The 16,891-nt window shown below is 40.4% G+C and overlaps 1 protein-coding gene and 1 long non-coding RNA gene across 12 annotated transcripts in view; both read right to left on the minus strand.

Annotated features, from left to right (window-relative positions):
* The window catches only part of LOC308596345, a 31,763-nt gene extending 25,477 nt beyond the window's left edge, over positions 1-6,286 (minus strand). Inside the window, exon 1 of the long non-coding RNA XR_014012471.1 lies at positions 6,093-6,286. This is a non-coding gene — a long non-coding RNA (uncharacterized lncRNA). The remainder of the gene's footprint in view (positions 1-6,092) is intronic.
* NPAS3 (neuronal PAS domain protein 3) overlaps positions 1-16,891 on the minus strand; it is a 637,639-nt gene that overhangs the window by 593,020 nt on the left and 27,728 nt on the right. The gene's annotated exons all lie outside the window — the stretch shown is intronic.

The raw sequence follows: 16,891 nt of genomic DNA on the forward strand, positions 1-16,891 counted from the left end.
GCATTATTGTACTGTATCACAAGGAAGTCAGCTATCGTTTCATGAAAGACTTTTTCATTCCTGACTGGCATCTTCTCAATAGTAGGGGCCCAGGCACACCGCTCTCTTCCAAGCAAACCTTTCTACTCTTGAACAGTACTGCATTCATAACTTACTTTCAGCTCTGCAGGGCAGCAGCACCACGGAAAAACTACTCCATCTAAAAAAGTTACATCATTGCAAACAAGTACTTGGCCTAGGTAGATGAATGCCTCATGCACTTTTCACACACAAAACACATCCAGAAATCCCTACCGCAGACACTTGTTTCTACAACCATGTGTTATCACAGATAGCCATTTTCCTGCTATTCACATTTTGATATGACTCCGGTTACTCTGTTTTAGGGCTGCTATAAGAAAATATTTTAAGGCCGAAATGAATTAAATGGGGGAGGGGAATCAGTTTGGAACAAAAGTACAGAACTACAGTGGTACCTCGGGTTAAGTACTTAATTCGTTCCGGAGGTCTGTTCTTAACCTGAAACTGTTCTTAATCTGAAGCACCACTTTAGCTAATGGGGCCTCTTGCTGCCGCTGCGCTGCCAGAGCACAATTTCTGTTCATATCCTGAAGCAAAGTTCTTAACCTGAAGCACTATTTCTGGGTTAGCAGAGTCTGTAACCTGAAGCGTATGTAACCTGAGGTACCACTGTATTAGTGTGCTCCAACACCAGGGGAAGGAATTCAGCGCCACACTCCTCCTAACATTCCATCAACGCAAGGATTTTGGCTTGACAAAAGGAATGATCACTCTCTCCTGCTCACAACATGCTGTTTCAGTGGTTCTCTCAGGCCTCCCAGAGCCAATGGTAAAGGGGCACATGGGGGGGGGGTGAGGGGAGGAAATCCTCACTGCAAAGTGGAAGTCCTTGCACAGGGCTTCTGCTGATGGGATTAATTAGCTGAATCCCACTCTGGGGTTCTAGACTTGATTCTGAAACATTAGGCCTTAATGAGTAATATCACATAGCTGAGCCAGGAACTTGGCAGGTGGTTCCAAGCAAATTACTAGCTCTGGGAACAGTAATCATTAATTGCGCTGGGCTATTGTGGGAATGAAGAAGATAGATGTTACAGGCAATGCTAAAAATGTATATATATATTTATGGTGCATTTTAAATAATATTGTGTTTCCAACTGTCTGGTGAGCTGCACATGAAACAAACTTTGTCCTTTAACTGAGAAAATATTTTAATTGTGGTGGTAGTGGGGAAATCACTCACTATATAAGATTAGACTTAATAGCTCATCAGTTTAATTTTATGAATCCTGAGGTGCTAACCCAATAATCTAGACTACTGGCAACTGGGTGACGACAATAAATGTTGACATATTTTGTCCCCCAATATATCCTTTTGGAAATAATTTAACTCCTTTTTTAGAACTTTATATTAATCCTATAGTATTCACTTTAGTTTTTTCCATTTTTTAAAAAACACTCAACCTCAGTGTTGTCCGTGCTATTTTTAAAGCATGGAAGTTTCACAAAATGGTTTGAGCCCTGGGGCGTTTCAAATTGAAGACATTCCTTAAAAAAAAATCATTTTAAGTTTCAACTCTGGCCTACCTGCCCAGAGGATATGCTCAGTATTACCATGCCACAGATGTAGGTTAAATTTCCAGTCTGTCTCTAGCCTCTCAGGCTGGCACAACCTGGGGTGAGAGGGACGACTCTTGTTATCATACAGACAGCACTTCAACTGATTAAGGAGAAGCACTGATAGGTTCCAAAGAGATTCCCATCCTCCACGCCAAGGAGTCTGCCTCTTTGAGCATGGCAAAAGGTTAAAGCAGGTTGAGATGGAGTATATCCTCAGGGCTCCATCAGGGACATGAAAGACAACTCAAGAAAGCATGTTATATTACAACAAAGACATCAAATAATTTGAGTTGGTTAGCTACTTTCTGGGTCTCCAAATTTCATCAGCCATTTAAAATGTCTACTGCATTTATTTCCTTCCTTCTTCCAAAGCTGGAAGCAGAGCGATCCTTGGGGACGTTAATAAAAGCTGTATTTAAAACCAGAAGTGTAGGACCAGGATGCTGATGAATTCACATAATGGATGAAAAATCCGCCCTTCTTAAATTGAACTGAAACTAGAAACTCCAGGTAAAAATTCTAACAAGAAGATGCTCCTTGTTTCTTCACAGCACACTTTTAACAGTTTCTTTAGCACTCTAAAAGCTGGTATATCAAATCAATCTACAATGTTTAATATTTAACCATTCAAAGCTTTTAGCACAAATCAGTTGTGCAGCCTCTACTGTTCTGACCCATTCTAGGATGTTACAGTTCTGTATTAGCCTGTTTGCTCTCTGTCATCACATTTGCCTGAAACAGGACCAAGTGGCTGTCACAGAGCAGCTCTGCCTACATTGCCAGGCGGAGCAAAGGCAATACATGCAATTCAAGACTCCAGACCTATTAACATCTTGTCAAAATTGCTCAGTCAGAATCAGGCAACATACTGAGTAAAGCTCAGAAGCAAGCAAGCCAATTCCTGGTACACCTGTTCACTAGACAGACTGACTCCTGGTCTAGCTGTAGCCAAAACTTCCTTGCTGCTTCTCTTATTTACCTGCCTTGCCACATCTGTCTGAGTCTATTGATCACCAAAACCAGCATCTTTATTTTGGGTGTCTCTGTCTCATGAAGACTGGCAGGTGATTCCATATTGTCTACTGGATTATCTTTGATCTTGCTTGATCTTACTACTACTTCTGCACAAGGTACCAACTTCTGCTCAGAGTACCTTGATATATGCCTTTCTTCTTGGACAGACCTGCCGGTTTCTGATTTGACCAGAGTTTTCACTGTTTCCACACATAAACACATTTTGATTTGAGACAGTACAATTGTCAAATAGTGCCCGACCCTTTAAATGTACTTTAAGCATGAATCAGTGTCCATATTTCAAAGTTCTTGGTCTGCATGCTGTAGATGAAAGAAAAACGGGTGGAGAGGGATGAGTGTGGATGTAGATCAGACAAGCAAGTCAAAAGACTGTGATGTGGTTCCATAGCAACAACCAGTCAAGTGCCTTTCCTCCTCATAAGGGCTAGCACAAGACATTGTGCCACCTGAAGCAGACAGCTCCACCGCTGAGCTCCTGCCAATCCTCCTCCTCTCCCCCATCACTTGCTTTTAAATAGAAAGGCATTCTGATCAAGGTGGTCTTAGACAGTGGGACAACCACCATTGTCACTTTTGCAAGGCAGCTAGAAATCCTCTTTTAAATGTCATTGAAAGAACTTCTAGCTAGCCACAGAAAAGTAGTGGTGGTGGCGCCATTCTCTCAGGCATAGGAATGAGGCTGGTACTCTAGAGAGTCCCACAAGAGATGGCTGGGTGGTGGCAACAAGAGATGGATTGGTGTGCCCGTCAGTGAGACAAACAAGCTAATCTGCTGCTGCCTGCCCCCCTGTCTGTGCCAATTGGCTCAGTTTGCCAAATGAAAGCAAAATATGAGACAGCAGCAAACAAGAAGCATTATTCCCAATAAGCGAGATACATGAATAGAAACTGCTTTGCAGTCATCCACTGGGATATATACCAGTGTAATCTCTCTTAAAGCAGTCATGAACAAAACGGATGAAGTACTGAGGTCCGTGGAAGAAAACTGGGATGGCAGAATGACTGGAGAACACTTGTGGACTGTCACAGAACCACAGCCGAACAGCAGCAGAATGGGTGCAAACATACTGTTACTTCAAAAACCAGTGGGGTTTACATTTTGTGCAGGGAGAATCACACAACTGCATATTGTATGGATCTGCTTTGAAACTGACCCATGATGGCTGTAATAACAGAAATATTGTCATTTTATAGCCCAGCCGCTAAGTGGTTACTTGATGCTGAGGACAAACCACAACAGAAATCTACAAGGGCCTTGTGAATATCCGCAATTATCCCTATTTATTAAGCTGTTGCTAGAATCAGAATGCTGAAGCAGACAAACAATTGGTTGTCAAAGAAGACAGTTCTGAGAGAACGGGAAGGGGCGGGTGCGGTAATGGCTGAAGTCTGCACCATTACATGGTTCGACACAGACATTTAAAGCACATGACTTCCCCCACAGAATCCTAGGGACTGCAGTTTCACCCTTAGAAAACTACAATTCCCAGCACTCTTAACAAACTACAGCTCCCATGATTCTTTGGGGGGAAGTCATGTGCTTTAAATCTGCACTGGATGTGTTTTAAGCATCTGGTGTGGCTTCACCCGAATACCTCCCCAAGCCCAAAGCTACCACAGATTCGAGTTTTAAAGCGGCTACCATACACTACATGAGAGAGAGAGAAAGATTTATTTCCCATTGCCAAAGAGCAACTACAATAGTCTCTTGTTGAGGCTCACAGCGACAGTGATTAGAAATATCTGCTTCTCTTTGAAACCCAAAGATCATGCTTTGGGGTGGGGCTGGATTTTGCCAAGGTGAAACTCAGACCTCAGAACCCATATCCTGGAAAGCAGAGACACTGCCTTACCACCACTTTAGCACGAATTCTTATTCTTGCCATCTGTGCAGTAACAAAACGAAAGGGAGAAAAAGACATTCTGGTAGAATGGCTGCACAGTGACAGTGGGGGTATAAACTGGAACCGGTGGTTGTGTGAAAATCACTGCTTGTTTAGGGCTGTTGTGCTGATAATAAATGGCTTTGGGGCAAAACATTCTCATCTATATATACACCTCTAACAGAAATGAGCAAAACAGGCCAGGGTGTTAATAATGTGAAATATATATACTGCTAAAAATTAAATTGAAATACTATTTTCTAAATACCTTCCCACACATAAGTGGCCTATTTTTTTCTCTCCCTCCAGACAGTATCAGTTTATTTCAAATTTAGAGATACTGGCCTTGATTCAAATTCATGGCAGTTATAGAAACCAATGTTCCATGGCTTGATTCAGGTGGCAAGCATTAAATCTTTTTCCTGCTGTCATGCAACAACAACTTTAATACAAATTAGCACTGCCAAACTCAGTTTTCTGAGCTCCAAAGTCCTTGATGCTACTCCCTGAATTTTATTCATTCTTTCACACGGATTGTGCTCTTTTGAAATTGTTGTAGCTGACAACAACAAGAAGAACAACAACAAAACCCACCTTTTAATAACAATGGATTCTGCACTATAATTCACCATGCTGGAAAAAATTTAACAGGCAATCTTCATTATTTTAGCTGAGGTAAAACTCAATCAAAACCATGCACCGTAATTTCTTATTTGGAAATTGGTTTTCTCAGAGTCAGATCCTCTCCTCAGCCTGATTGTTTACACTGCCTCCAACCTGTCAGTCAATAATGATTTCATAAATTTCATGCTACCAAGTCAGCTTTCATGTCAACTTCTCTTTGGGCTTTTCGGCACAATCCGTCAAAGTATGTTCCAAACTCATTTTAACCTTTGAATGATATTCCCATAAGACCATTTTCAGTGACAATAGTGTAATATCTGATTTGCACACAACAGATGGGGGATGGTAGCCCTACTGCTGTGCCTGTTCCATTTAAAAAAAAAAAAAAAACCTGGCTAGAGGGGCACTTGTACACATGAAATGGGGAGCACATAAGATCTATTTTATTTATTTATTTAATATCTTAAATTTGTATACAGTGATATATTGGGTTAAGAACTTAATTCGTTCTGGAGGTCCGTTCTTAACCTAAAACTGTTCTTAACCTGAGGTACCACTTTAGCTAATGGGGCCTCCCGCTGCCGCTGCGCCGCTGCTGCACGATTTCTGCTCTCATCCTGAAGCAAAATTCTTAACCCGAGGTACTATTTCTGGGTTAGCGGAGTCTGTAACCTGAAGCATCTGTGTGTGTAACCTGAAGTGTGTGTAAACTGATGTACCACTGTACTGCTTTTCATCCGAAGATCTCAGGGTGAATCACAGAATAAAAATACAAAATTAAAATAAAGTATACATAACAAAAACAAGAAAACAAAACAAACCAGTAACACACACCGCTCCCACAAGCACATTTAAAAGCACATAGAATGTTAATCAGCTAAAGTCCTGGTTAAAGAGAAACTATTTCACCCGGTGCCTCAAAATGTATAATGATGGTGGCCAGGCGAGCCTCCCTGGGGAGAGCATTCCAGAAACAGGGAGCCACTGCAGAAAAAGCCCGTTATTGTGCTGCCACCCTCTGGACCTCATGTGGAGCTGGCACACACAGAAGAACCTCAGACGATCGCAGGGTCCGGGTCAGTTCATATGGGAAAATATGATCCTTGAGGTATTGAGGTCTTGAACAGCTTATGGCTCTTAGGTCTGAGTTTAGTTCAGAAAAAGGGTACAACCTAAGCAGAGCCCAGCACATGCTGAAGCCTTCTATGAAACTGGTACCCATGATTTTGAGAGATGATGAGCAGACAGATCAAATATAGCTCCAATGCTAGGTGGGGTTGGAGAGGAGGCACGGTTTCAATTCCCCCACCATACACCAAATTGGGAAGACCTGCTTTTAAACTCTTGAATATTTTACCAGAACAATCTCGCACTGTGCGGAGAGTGGGGTGGCGGTGCAACAATGGGGTCTGAAGTGGGATTTGTGTTTCCTGGAAGAGTGCTTGTGAGTGAGGTGTGCCTGAGCCGAAATGAAGGGAGGCTTAACAACACTCCTTGACTGGCTTGACCCAATGGAGCAGTGACAAAGCCTGAAGTGGAACCAGCGGTTTGGTAGAACTGACCAGCTGTTAACAGGGTGGGTGCAAAGCTTCCATGAAGAGGTGTGACGCCATGCAAGGTGGGAGGCCTGCGTGACTTAGGTGCTACAGGGAGTTTAAAGTCACCCAGGAGCCCAGGTGCAAGACAACAGGTGCAAAGAGATGGAGTGTCTCCCAGTTATTGGACACCTAAGCTTTATACAGCATCCATGTGCCTTGCTACATCAAGTAGAGTGATACTGGAAGTAATATATTATCCATCTTAAGCATTTCTTCCTTTTGTCTTTAAAAAAAAATATCAATTAGTCATTTCTTCAGCAGTAACACATTTGAAAAATGTCAATTTTAAAACACATGCTCAGGGATAACAGTTCATTTTTCACCCCCTCTGCTTTTTGTGTGGAAAGAGAACAGGAAGTATTTTTACAATATTCAAAAAGCCACAAGCATCTAGGCACATAATCTTATTTCGGTTTTTTAAAAACCCACAAAATCAACTTAATAAAACACTTCTCCTGTTATTAACTTAATGAAACACTTCTCCTGTTTTCAAAGTACCAGGTTAGGCTATGTGGCTGAGTATTTTAGCCCATCTTTCCCTGTACTTCCTACTCAGACAGACAGAGGCTCTTCCAGGATCTGAGGTGAAAAGAAATCAAGCTGGACATGCCAGGCATTTAGGCTTGGACTTTGAGCAGGCCAAACATGTGCCACCCCTCAACTAAGGATCTTTCCCAAATCCTTGTTAGATATTCATGACTATTCAATTTTGAAGGCAGAAACTGGTGGTGCTCTCTCAAAGAAGCACAACTGCTCCTTCCACTCTCTCTCACATGTTGTTTTGGACTGGGAGCAAAGAAAAAACTTGTATCACCTAGATGTCAAGGCAAAAGTAATGAATACAGGATGGAAGGTGAAATAAATGTTTGTTTCATAAACTCATGTGTTACCAAGTCTCCTAGGTGGTGAAAATGGTTAGCTATCCTTTAGTAGCAGGTATATACAACATACAGTGGTGCCCCGCAAGACGAAATTAATTCGTTCCGCAAGTTTTGTCGTCTAGCGAATTTTTCGTCTTGCTAATCACGAAATCCCATAGGAATGCATTGAAAATCAATTAATGCGTTCCTATGGTCAAAAAAAGTCCAAACAAAGCCAAATTTGGTACAACAACAGTTTATTAACTGCTCTTTAAAGTCACACATACTGTAAAGAGCAGTTCAAAAATTGAAGGGAAAATAAATTAACTTTATAAACAAAACATGTCTTTGTTTTTAGACAAAGGAAACAAAGTCGCGAGACGTTTTCGTCTTGCGAAGCAAGCCCATAGGGAAATTCGTCTTGCGAGGCAAATCGAAAACGGAAAAACCTTTCGTCTAGCGAGTTTTTTGTCTTGCGAGGCATTCGTCTTGCGAGGTACCACTGTATTAGAGTAAAATGGTTTTCAGACATGCACTTCTGTGTTCAATGTACAACATATAGAGACTGTTCTGAAACTAAATTTGACTGAAATCAATGAGGCCTAATTCCAAATAAAATGGGTAGAATTGAGCTGCATGATGGTTACAATGCTGCACTCATTTTAACACTTCTGTGATTTTTCTGAAGCCCTGCGCATGAATTCAGACGCATCTGTTTACCTTGGCCTTGGACACATGATATATTTTTAGGACCCACCCTATTCTTTTGACTGTATTTGTTTTAAGCTGATTTTAATCCTACATTTTAAATTCTTGTAGCCTGCCTTGTGGTGTAGCTTGGGCAAGAAATCAAATAAATAATATGAAGCAACTGAAGTTTATGGGGAACTCCGTAAATCTCAAATAGATAGCTTGAATGTTGAACTATCATATTAGCTCATCCACAGATATTAACACTTTAAAGAGAGTGCCTTTGCTTTGTTAACTTGATCTCACTAGTTAACAAATATATCAAAGTTATTCTAATTTTCTTTCGCCTACCATTGGGATCAGACCTCAAAAGCAATTGACTGGATTGACATCATCTGTTTTCTTTTTATTCCATATATATCAATACAAATTTTGACTATTATGGGCAAAATGCTGTAAGCGTCTCAAAATGCGTCTCAATCACATTTTATATTTTTAGGATACTCCTCACAATTTAAAAGCAACAGTGTGATGGCCTGTTCACACATTCTAAATGCTGCAGGATATACAACCTTATTCTGGGGTGGGGAAGATGAATTTCCACACTGCTGACTCCCTTTTTTTATTTAAGGCAGAATTATATGCTTTCCAGAGCATGAAAGGGGGGAAATGTTTGCAACCCAATCATAATCAACTCTTTTAACCTTCCATCATACAACCATTCCCAGGCCCCAACCATCTCTGTTGCCTATCTCTGCACACATTCCATTTTGTTGGTATATGTCTTAATCTACAGCACCATCAACTAGGAACATTTGTTTGAAATGGGAAGAAGTTTAGTCTCGGCTGTTGGAAAGTTCCAAATATTCAGTGAGGCTGAACACCACTTGATGCAAAGTTTGGTAAAAATTAGCAAGCAGTTTTCAGAGAGATATGGTCCTAAATCTATGAATCTTTGTGGCCTCTGCCGCCTCACAAATCAATTCCGCAGCTGCTCAACCCATCATCTGAGAATACTAGCCAACTCTCTTTTGTTAAGATGAGTATTTCGACCAGTTTTAATTTGATTGCTTGAAAAACAGTAGCTTGAAGAACATCCTCCGTTTTTTTTCTTGTGGATCTTAATGTATATTTAGCTATGGGCAAATTATTTTTTAGCGTTTTCAAAACAGTTGGTCAATATTTTATTATTTTTTGTTCAGATCCTTCTGTTGCTATGGTGCAAAAGGTTTCTTCTTTAAAAGGCGGAATGCAGTATTTTAAAAAATGTCAATGTTGTTGTAAATTGATTGTTCTTCTTATTGAAAATGACAATTAAAAAAAACATTTTAAAGGGAGTGAAATGGCTGTCAGCGCCAAGTATCCACTACGATAGCTACCTTTGTGAGTGCTATACTATTCCATTCCACAATGGCCTGAGACTCATCAGAAAACCATCTAAGACTCCTGATAGGGCTGAAAATTCACATGTCCAAGACTATGACTTGGAACATCTTTTGTGTCCTTGGATTCTGATGTGCCAGACCGAAGGGGTTGGCTTTAAAGCCCAATCATGTAATTAGGGCTGATAACTAAGGGATTCACTAAGCAAGGAACCCACCTTCAGTCAAATGTTGCTCAGTTTCCAAGCTATGTGATAACAACAGGCTCCTCAAAGTGCATTTCCATTTGGTGATCCATTTGGCACAGTCAGATGCTATAGTTTCACTGCCACTTCCTGTGTTGCTCAAACAAATCTTTACAGGCACTTCCTGTGCCCTCCTTGGAGTGGCAAGAAAAAAGAAAACTATATTGGAACAAGACGAACGAAATAAAAGAGAAATTGAATTCTGGGGGGAAAAAATTCTCAGACAGGCTCTCCTCTGATGTTTCTGCCTCTTGCAGACTTGAGAATAAGCATAGGAATCATTTGGAGGGCAGCTCTCTCTTCAGCCACTCGGCCCTAAATTCCTTGACAGGTAATTCTTCACAGAACAAATAAACTATTCACTCTAACCCAAGAAGAGCAAAAGCAGAAAGTTTGGATAGGAAGTTTTATTCCACTGCCTTATAATCTATACGCATATATTTTCTGTGGAAGAAGATATCACCCTCCTTTAACTTCCCAGACTACAAGCTTTCAAGATAATGCCTTTCATTTGGCCACTCCACATACTGTGGTTCTAAACCTATGGTGGAATAATTGACCTCTGACATTATATCTGGGTCTAGTGAGGAAGTCGTGAATCAAACACCCTTTGATGGGGAAGGCCTTCTTCAGCACTCAATGTGAAAACACAGCAGAAATGATTTAAAAAGAATAAATCCTTTCAACGATCAGTTTTTTTTCCTAAATAAGCCTTTTCCAACCTCCTGTAAATGTTTTGGACTATAACTATCATCATCCTTGATCATTGGCCATACTGGGTGAGGCTGACAGAAGTTGTACTGTAGAACATCTGGACAGGACAAGGTTGCTCTAACCTGCACATATGCTCATTTGCTTTTAATACGAGCTTTCCATTCCCAAACAGCATCAGACCCTTTTACATTCACTTGTATCTCAGATACTCCAAGACTAAGCCTCTTCTTAGTCTCAGTCCTTCTAGACGTTTCAGGCAGCTGCTCACAACATCTGGAAAATGTAAGTTTCTATTTCCATCTCTCTTATCAGTGCTAGGATGTGATGATGCTTAAGAAGTGGTTCAGGGCAGGATAATCTACAGCAGAAAGAAAACTGTCGGCTACTTAACTTTCATGATACTACTGCTGAAGTATCAAAATTTAGAACAAGAGGGAAATCCCAGTTGTCAGTCTGTGAATAGAAATATTGAGGAAAGGTTGGAGTTCAGAACCTTTAAACAAAAGACTTTTCTTCCTGTTCCGGCAAGCAGAACAGAAGATTCACAAGCGACTGAAATTAACCCCAAGAGGCTGAGCTAGCGGAGACGACTGGTCAGTTTTCAGTAAAATGTGCTGGCCTCCAATAACTGCATAGGTTTTCAGATTCCACATAAGTTCTTCGGCGAAGGATACCAAATTGTGCTGTTGAAGTGGGAATTTCTAAGAAGGAAGCAAAACCAAATGCAAGAATGCTATCCAGAGCTAGCAAAAAACGCAACACCACTTTCAGATACCTCAGCATCACATCCTAATACCACTAAATAATTAATTTAAATACATTTGTTTACCTAACCTTATAGCCCATTTATAGGCTTTTGATGCAGTTTACAACCATAGCTACTTCTGCCATGAAAATATCATATGCAGTACAATAATTAAAACAAACAATTCTACGCCTAAGAACAAGGCAGCACTACCAGAAGACGATAATACAGCCTTGTCAATGTTAATAAACCACCACCAAGTATCTGCCAGTGCAAATACCAGAATAAGATGAGTCCATGCGTTTATGTCACAGCTAAAACCTTTTTGACTTGCAGGATAGCTAGCACCTCTTTCTGAACTTCCTTAATGATATAAATGTACAGTTGTGATGAAATCAGGCAATATTTGGACATGTGGTGGTCCTTGTTTATATAAAATGATGAGGCCATAAAGATCCGGTACAAGGTGTTGCCTGGCCTGCTAATATGATTGATATATGGACAAAAAAAGCATACTTGAGAAAAAATACGAATATCTGAGATATGTATTATCTATCTGTGATATGTATTCTCTCTCAGTTGAAAACTATCTGGCTTTTTTGTTCAGGAAAGCAGCCTTTTAATAACAGAATACTCAGTTTCCTGTCCTACAGTTCAACAATTGCAAACTAATGTATAGTCTAAGTCCCCTATAAATCATGTTCTCATTTATCCCGCCACATACTGTATTTTCCCCCGTTGCCTCACAATGAAAGCAGAGAGGATGTCTATTAAGCCTATTTGTTCATGTTAAGTAATTTCACACAGAAAATAGGAACTGACCAAGACATAAAACTGAGCTGGAAGATTCTTGGCCAGAAAGGGGGATGGGATAGCTACAATGCTGCAAAATCAGCTTATACCCAACAGTTTACAGTGGTGCCTCGCAAGACGAAATTAATCCGTTCCGCGAGTCTCTTTGTCTAGCGGTCTTTTCGTCTTGCGAAGCAACCCTATTAGCGGCTTAGCGCTATTAGCGGTTTAGCGGCTATTAAAGGCTTAGCGGCTATTAAAGGCTTAGCGGATTAGCGGCTAAAAGGCTATTAGCGGCTTAGAAAAAGGGGGGTGAAAAAAAATCGAAACACTCGCAAGACGTTTTCATCTTGCAAAGCAAGCCCATAAGGAAAATCGTCTTGTGAAGCAGCTCAAAAACGGAAAGCCCTTTCGTCTAGCGGGTTTTCCGTCTTGCGAGGCATTCGTTTTGCGGGGCACCACTGTACATATATTTATAGTCCAAAACCACACATTTGACAGTCACAGAAAAGACATCACATTGGTGCCTGAGCTTGAGGTAACTCATGTTCAAGATGGTGCAGTGGTAAGGGTCCTTTAAAGCAATTTCCTCAATACACAACAAATGCTAGTATGGATCCTTAAACTGAGAGGTGGAGATGGGATAATAGCTCAGTAGTATAACATATGCTTTCCTTGTAGAATAAGACAGAGGCAGACAGAAACTGTGGAGAACCACTGCCAGTAGTGATCTTAGGTAGGTCAGTTGTCTGACTCCACAATTTCATATATTCCTAATCTTGCACAGTTTTCAGTCTTGGAGACTTGCAGCATTGCACTTGGACTCAAATCAATGTTGTCTTTTAACGCCATCAAAGCAACCAATTCACTGGTTGGTGGTTTAGTTATTTCTTATCAAGGCATCTTCTACATAAGATTACAGATAATATGAAGGGTGAGATTTTAAAAAATATTTCTCTAATACTGCACTGATGGTGTTACACTGAATTGTGGGGGAAGTATAAAACAATAGGTACATTGCAACCCTCATCTTCTCCTTTGCCACAAGACCACCACGGGATCAGTGATACTCATTGAAATCACTGAGTAAAAACACTTGGGGAAAGTTTTATGCCAGACCTGTCTGCACAACTTGTTACCCATCAAAGCACATCAAATCAACCATGGAGAGTGAGTCACCAAGGGCACAGAATACCACCTGGTTTTGCAGGGTGCCTGGAACTGCAAAAATAAGGCAGCTGTTAAGGAACGGGCAGGCCACAATATATTGCCAGTGGGCCAGGTTGGCAGGCTACAGATTATGCAGCCTGTTGAATGTAAATAGCTTCTCCGGGGCTGTATGTCATGTTGCATAATTAAGTGATTGTCTTAAGCAGGGTTAGATCCATGATTTGGGGAACCCCAGGCAAGAAGCTATTAACCAGTAGGAATAGGGGAGAGAGAGCAAAAAAAAACCCTGCAAGAAGTATCACCAGAATCCTTGGGACACGCTCTCACTCCATGTGCAGGTAACTCCCGTCTATAACATACACCTTGACCTTCCAGGTAAGAATAATATCATGCTTGGATCAGGGAGCCTTTTACCAAATGAAGGCCTTACTGGGCTAGAAAAAGGACTGGCCAGCCAGAATCTGTGTGAAATATGATGCCTATGCTTGCACTTAATGCCAGAAAGGCATCTGTGATGTACTGTGGGTTAGTGACATGTTGACAAGCTGGAATTAGTTGAACTAGAAGGGCTGTGAAGAATTGGCAAAACTTGAAAGGAACTGTAAGGGAAAAACTGTCCTGGCTGCCACTCAGACCACAACAGCGGGGCTCTTTATTGACATCAAGGAAGGGATCCATATTGATGTCGAGTAGAAAGCACATGCACAGCAACAGGTAGTAAGTCACAACAGCCTCAATCCTCAGTCACTCCCCATCTAATCCAGAGCACCCATATCTTGGGAGTGAGAAGTACCTGCCTCCTTCAGCCTCCATTTCCTGCTTGCAGACATGCACACACCCCATTTCACCTTCCTCTTCTGTCTCTGCCACTCCATGCCTGAGCCCAGCGATACCTCAAGGCTCATGATAAAAAGGATGTGAGAGTGTTATGGAGGGTGTGATGGGGTAGTGGAACATTGCCACTGGACGGCCTGAGATTCAAGAAAAATGGTAAGTGAAATTAATACTGTGGCCTTCGTTTGATATTACAAGCTTCCACTTTCACACAAATGCATGTCTTATGTAAACAAACATAGCACTTAGATACGAGCCCATTTTGAAGGATGGTCACATTTTTCTTAAGGAAGTGCAAAACAGATATGCTCACCTTTTAAATGTGAATTGAATCAAATCTCTCCCTGTTCCAACACCTATCACAGACTGCAACATTCACTATCTACAAAGTGAATGGGGTTTCTTCCAAAGCAGACACACTTCTAACTTTCAACATAATGCCACCCACATTTGACTGTAACAGTGCTAGACTGGACAAGACAATTGTGTCATACTACACTGTAAGCTGCACATAACTCTGGTAAGTGTGATGTGGCCACACCTGCAGTTTTCCTTAAAGACGTTTCCTCTGCAACCATTCTTATGTAATGGTTCAAAAACTATTTGGCTGTAATATAGTATAGCCTTCCTTAAATAAACCTTTAGCCCCTGTGGGACCGACAAAAACCAACTTTTTGGAAAACAACAAACGCAAACTGCATTAAAAAAATATTTGTTTTTAATTCCAAGATAGATTACATGTTTAAAATGTGCTTGACTCACCTATCGTTAGAAATACATTTTTGATTTATCTCTTTTTTAAAATGTTTACTAGCAACATTTATTTTTTTTAAAGGCCAGGAAATTGGCATTTATTGATTCTGAAGAGCTATGTACCTGAAAACTAGATAATCAGTTCTATTTTATTGAACTTTTCATCCTGAAAAATTCCAGTGTAAATGTAAAGAGAACATTACAATTTTAAAAAAATTATTGCCCGAAGCTCTTATCAATCACATTTTATGCACCTATCTTCTTTCCACAAAGAATATCATGTAGTTACAAGCTTAGAATTCTTCAAATGAGTTCAAGCTCTTCAAATGTATTTGTTGTTTTTATTTATTCTTATGTTAACTGGAATCTATTACATGAATGTTTAATATTTAACCATGTATCTTGCCTTCTTTCATCACAAGATTCAAGACATTACTGAAGTTTCACATCAAGGAAACTTCTCTAGCAAAAATGGCACATAAATGCCAAATGTAAAGTTAAACCATGTTTGATGCTAGAAAATTACCGTGGCAAAATACAAATCTACAGTAAAATGAATACATTTTAAAACAGACTTACTAGCCAGCAAAATATGGCAACAATTTGAGTGCAAGCTCCTCAAAGCATGAAATTATTTATGCCTCTCTAGAGAGTGTGTTCTCACTGGATACTACTACAACTTGAACAGTAAATTTGAGCCAGTTCAGTCCCAGCCAAATCAAAATCCCAGTTAATGAGTTTGGGTTTAGCTTTAATAACTAGGTAAAATGCAACATTTAAGAACCAGATTAGCACTTAAATTATAGTGATCTTATAGCCGTGGCATTTTATCACACATTGTATGTATCCCTATCATTATTTTTTTCCTGTTCCATATGGTTTGGTCTCAGGTTTTCTATGGTGATCAAACTCTGTGCACTAAGTCTATGGAAGGGGGAAAGAAGTAAAGAAAGCTCTTCAAGCATAAATGTCAAGCCGAGATTCCCATCTTCCTCTCTGCAGTTCTTATTCACCCATCCTCACCTTGAGTCACTCCTCCTCCACATCATCTCATCACCACCTATCTTCTCTGTCCACTTCCACTACTTGTGAACATGTCTATAACCTGCAAGTAAATCTACAAATATATTGTCCAGAGTCTCATTAAAAACTATCTCATCTACAAAAGTGCCAACATAAAATCTGCATTGCTCATGAGCGACTAGATTGTGTCTCTGTGTTTTAATGACTTACTCACTCAGAATTTCTAATAAGTATCAGTGAAATGATTACTGAGCAGTATCTCTGGATCATGCTCCACTTGACTCCATGTTAGCTGGCCTGTGGCTGGAGTATGTATTAGTAATATTCTACACAGCAGAAGTGTCCAATCTGAAGGTTAGGCTCTGGTTCAGAAACATCTACAGTGATCACTAACTTCTAGCACTCGTGAAAATTACTGCAGGGACTTCACAATAGTGCACAAAAGGCATTGCATTCATCTCCAAACCAGGTATATTATAGGAGGTGCCAGACTCTCCTTCCCCCACAAGGGATAAATTAACAAAAAATGTCAAAGTACTCATTACATTTTCATGTGGTATGGATTACATCAACTGCTGAACTGAACTAATTTAGTTAACATGAATTTGCTCCTAACTTTGGTACCATAAGACACAGGTTCTGTGTAAAAAGTGTGCAGCTGAAACCAAGCCAGGTACTCTGATCTCATTCCATATATGACACACAGCTCTCTATCGCTCTCACTTGTTTATAATGTTAATTATTTTACCTTTCTTTGTAGAGATTGTGTGTGTGTGTGTGTGATATAAAGAATGAGACAGGAGTATGAGTCTTACTTTCAGTCTCAACCTGTCCCACCTGACATCATATAGGGTGTCAGGTGTAAGTAGATGTGGCTTGGCTGAAATGGAATTCCTAATCAA

This window comes from Podarcis bocagei, assembly GCF_964188305.1.
Source record: "Podarcis bocagei genome assembly, chromosome: 1".
In the NCBI taxonomy this organism is placed as follows: domain Eukaryota; kingdom Metazoa; phylum Chordata; class Lepidosauria; order Squamata; family Lacertidae; genus Podarcis; species Podarcis bocagei.